This window comes from Dermacentor silvarum, chromosome 2 (assembly GCF_013339745.2).
Source record: "Dermacentor silvarum isolate Dsil-2018 chromosome 2, BIME_Dsil_1.4, whole genome shotgun sequence".
NCBI lineage: Eukaryota > Metazoa > Arthropoda > Arachnida > Ixodida > Ixodidae > Dermacentor > Dermacentor silvarum.
Window position 1 is genome coordinate 145,378,337 of NC_051155.1, and position 4,787 is coordinate 145,383,123.

The 4,787-nt window shown below is 42.3% G+C and overlaps 1 long non-coding RNA gene across 1 annotated transcript; it reads right to left on the minus strand.

Annotated features, from left to right (window-relative positions):
• Positions 1–964: 964 nt before the first annotated feature.
• Positions 965–3,902, minus strand: LOC125943667 (uncharacterized). Its single transcript, XR_007465828.1, has 3 exons — positions 3,829–3,902; positions 2,625–2,728; positions 965–1,076 (listed from the first exon to the last, which is right to left on the minus strand). It is a non-coding gene; the product is annotated as an uncharacterized LOC125943667 (long non-coding RNA).
• Positions 3,903–4,787: the final 885 nt, after the last annotated feature.

A 4,787-nucleotide genomic window follows, 5' to 3' on the forward strand; every position in this document is an offset into this window, starting at 1 on the left:
TCAAGTCATGGCTTAAATTTAAGGGGAATTTCTGAATACTAAGTTAACCTCTCTTGCTTATCTCGACAGTGGATTAGTGTTCTCTCCAGCTTTTCAAAACCACAGGTATTTTGGAGGGTCGGTATTCATTACGGTTTTGGCTGGGTGAACATCCCTGCATTTAGTAACAATGTGTTCAGACATTTCTGATTTCTTTCTGCAGCACACACGCGGCTCACCTTCTTCCGAATATTTGCTGATGTATGTGCCTCAGAGAGCCAGCTTGGTCTTCAAGAATCGAAACGTCCCTTACAAAAAATTCTAGCAACTTTCAATTAAATTTCTTTAGACAAATGTTACTAAAACCTACCAACGGTCTATTGAAAGTTCTCAAACCGTTTACAAACTTCCTCAATACTTCATACCAACATCCTGTCGACTATTGGCCACCGATATTCAATTAAAATTTTATGTACAAACTTTCCTTAAACGATGAATGAACATCCTTCAAACATTAAAAGCAGGGTATCTTTTTACTTCATAGAAACATCCTAGTAACTTTTTTCCTACTTTTTGCTGTTCGCCCTAGAAACGTCCTTGTAACTGTTTTCTAGCTTTCCGTTGCTTGCTCTAGAAACATTCTTGTAACTTTTTTCCAACTTTCTGTTGCTCGCCTTAGAAACATCCTTGTAACTTTTTTCCAACTTTCTGTTGCTTGACCTAGAAACATCCTAGTAACCTTTTTGCTACTTTTTGCTGTTCGCCCTAGAAACATCCTTGCAACATTTTCTAACTTTCTGTTGCTTGCTCTAGAAACATTCTTGTAACTTGTTTCCAACTTTCTGTTGCTCGCCCTAGAAACATCCTGGTTACATTTATCCACTTTTTCCAGCATTTTTAAAAATTGTCTGGTACTGTTCTGATGCAACCTTGCACATATAAAAGTATGTACCTGTTAGCGAAACACACCAATCTTTTCAAACACTGATGTTTATTTTCCAACCCTTTCATACATGCCCTCAGAAACCACAAGCAAGCAGTGACTATAATGTGGTCTTGACATCTCCCGTGTTCTTGATATCCCTCTTGCTGCAAGCCTAAAGGAGGAAAAATGCAATAATAGTTAGCCTTATGAATTGTATCTGGACGAGATAGCATGATGCAGTCATCCACAAGAATTTGACTTCAAATGACCCACAATCAAAACGAAGATTTCAACTGACTGCCTTGCCAAACATACTTAGAATGGCATTCACACCTCTGGGGTGCAAAGCTTCTTTTTGGACGACGTCCTGGTAGGTATTGGAACGCCACCCAAAAATTGACTGAAGCATTGCTGAAGCAGAACTGCTGCACATAATATGCATGTGTTACATGTTGGAATCATACACTTGTGTAAAGTAGCTGTAAATCAGTTGCAGTAAAGATACTCAAAGTGTTTAGAACGGCTTCCGCGAGATATGCCATGTCTTTAGGAGGTAGAAAACATTTTTATAGACCCTCTAGTGTGCATTATTCACAGTTCGAAAACTCAATTTGGTATATTATTATATTAAAAAGTGACTATTTCAATATTTCCACCAAGTGCAGGGGAGCTTGAGCATGAAGCAATCTTTCTTGTGACATCTCAGTAAATCCGAGGTAGTGAGCATGTGGTACCACAAACCACAGATGCACACATGTTCTGGGCAGTAGTCAGCACTGTTACCATGTCACCGGAAGCTTGTGTATTAGGCAGCTGACAAGTAATATGAAAGAAAAAGTAAAAAGGATTGTTTGCATTTCAGATAAGTGACAGCAAAGAACAAGCTTTATCCAATGTCAACTGTAGAAGGGCAGAGACACGCTGAAAAAAAGCCAATGTAAAGGCGAACGCTCAGCGTTCAGCTGCACTGTCGTGGCTTGCAACTACTGCCCACAGAAAAAAAAGTGCCAATGTAACGATGAACACTCAGCGTTCAGCTGCACTGTCGTGGTAGCTTGCAACTATACTGCACTGTGCGGATTGTTGTGATTTAGCAGTTTGCGTTACCACCTCAAATTTCTGTAAAATACAAAGGAGACCAGCTTCCTGCTTGAAGCCAACCTGCACTTTGGGTGCATATTGAACTTGTCACATGAAAAGGTTATTGGTTTGTTATATGCTTGTGGAATTACCTGCTCATACAGTGGCTAGGGATTCAGCAGCTACCTAATAAAGAAAATCTTGCTTTTTGTATGCAATAATTTTAAGAGATGAAGTACGGTACACAATACATAAGTGTGACCGATTAGAGGGAACAATATAGGCGCACAGGCAATAGTGTGAGAAGTGAGCTTCACAATACTGCATAATAAAATTGACAAAAAGATAAACATCTCGAGACCTCATGCTTCTCAATGATTATCTTAAAAAGGCAATCTGACTAGATTGATATACAGTCTGTAGAGAGTATATCATGCAGTTACTCAAGTCAGAGTTATATTTAGCTCAGAGGAGGCTAGTTAAAGGTAAGTTCATTAAACTGAGGGCCCTCCAGATGACCAAAAGTGAAATGCAAGTGATTTGCCACTAGAAATCATGAAAATGGCACACACAGTAAAATGATTGCATATTACAGAAACATATCCTACAACACACAAGGCAATGACCGTTTTGTACGCACCTATGTAAAAGCACGCAGATCAGGTGCTTTATAGTGGTGCTCTCCAGCTTGCAGCAGTGCTGCAGGTTCCTGTGGGATGCCTCCAGAATCCGCATAGCCTTCAACTGCAATGAATAATTTATTGCAATGTGAATCTGGAAACCCATCATATCAGTCTAATACTGAATTGCAAGGAGCCTCACACTAGCAGCTACATTAATGTGCCTCTCGTACGAATCTCTCCATTATATCTCAGGAGGTTACGCAGTTATGTTGTAACAAGTGCGATTCAATGTTGGAATGCAGCAAACATAAGACTACCAGGAAAATCACCGAAACTCAAATATTTAATAAAGCAAAAAGAGCATTGGATATGAAAAAAAAAATATTGAGCACATGAAAAGTCTTTTGAACCCTAGGCCGTGTTTGTATAGCGATGGTATTCCTTCTCGCTTTTCGTCAGAGGTTTGACCGACGCGCCGCCCGTGTTATGAACTGGAATAGCCTGCCGTTCACAGTGGGTGGTAAGAATGACGTAGGATACAGCGCAAAGTATCGCCACGAAATCGCAGCCCTTACTTTATTACTGCAAGGCACAGTCATTACCCATGACTGGAAGAGCTGGCATACTGTTCTTTAGATGAATATGTATAGTAAAATCCAGCGTCTGATTGAGAGGTCTCGATTAAAAAGAAACCTCGTCATTGCAATATCGGCGTATATCTGCCTCGCAATATAGAACACGACAGGTTCTATAGTTCAATATAGAATACAGACAGGTTCTCGCGACGCGGGCCTTCAGAGTGAACTGTATACAAAAAAAGTCTTCATACAAGCTAATATTACGCAAGCGTCAAACATAGCTATACTGTGCCAACGCGTGAAGCCCATGACACATCGACGTGTACACACCTGCAGTGTACTCGCGGAAATGCTTATATAAGGAATAATTTTGTGCCGGGAAACTACCCAACAAACAGTACCTTTCAGTGTTTCCATAATTGTGTTCCCATTCAGTCAGAGCAATCAGACCCCCGGGGTAGCATACTTCACAGGAAAATGCAAGTACGCGATAACATCAACAGAAGCTTTCGTAAAATTGCTTACTAAATGTGCATAGAAACATGGACAACTTACGCTCAGAATGCGCTCTGCTCTAGTTACACAAAGCTCATTACATGAACCATAAGCTACAACAACGCGCACAAGCGCCAAACTTGCTTACCTTTCAAGACGTAGTCAGCAAACACTCCTTCGTCCCACAGGTACCGTGGCTCCAACTCTCTTTCGGGCGCAAACACTGTAGAGCTGCCGATGAACTACAGCACCACGAACGCACAACCTACAACAAGTTCTTCCATACACTGTGATGAAGCCCCAGTACCAGGCTTTTCACGAGAGAGCGCAGGCAGGCGGAAACAAAAGCAGCTCGGACGGGCGCTGTAAGACACTGTTGACACTGGCGTATCGCTCGAAACACACGGCGAACACACGGTGTTTCACGAGTCCAGAGGTTGTGCGATGGTTAATGCACACGATAAGAAGCACATTTTGCCTAGGCACTTCTAATATAAAATTCAACTACCGCCTCACTGCAACAAGCACTCGCGCACAGCCAACGTGGTCCATAAACTACAGCAACTTGGATTGGATTGGATTTACTGAACAAAACACTGCAGCAGCGCCACACTGCGGTTAACGAAAAGGAACCTGCCTCCTTGATTCGCATCGCTTCAGGAGCATAGCCTTCGAGATTCGCAATTGTCACTCAAGGGAAGTCGTAGCTGAAGCATGAGCCAATCCACGCGCCGCCCGTGCGGCTCCGTCTGCTTGAAATGACGGACGGTCTACGGGCTAATGTGACACTTACCGAGCACATATCCGTGATCACCGCCCACATTCACGTTAATTATGGCACCAAGTGTAATGTTTTCGAGAATATGTGCCCTCATCTTGAATTGGTGAGACCATATTTCCTCTTAGCGTCAGGAATAAAGGTAACAAAACGTGGCGATGGCTGGCGTGCTACAGCAGCTGAAGCTTCGGCTGAAGTGCAACAGGCGTAGTGCTTGCACGCACGTGTAAACAAACAGATACGGCCATGCCAGGTACACAACTGACTACTCAGTAAACTGACAATCGTAAATTATTCACTTGTGTGCCTTAGCAAGCATTTACGGAATC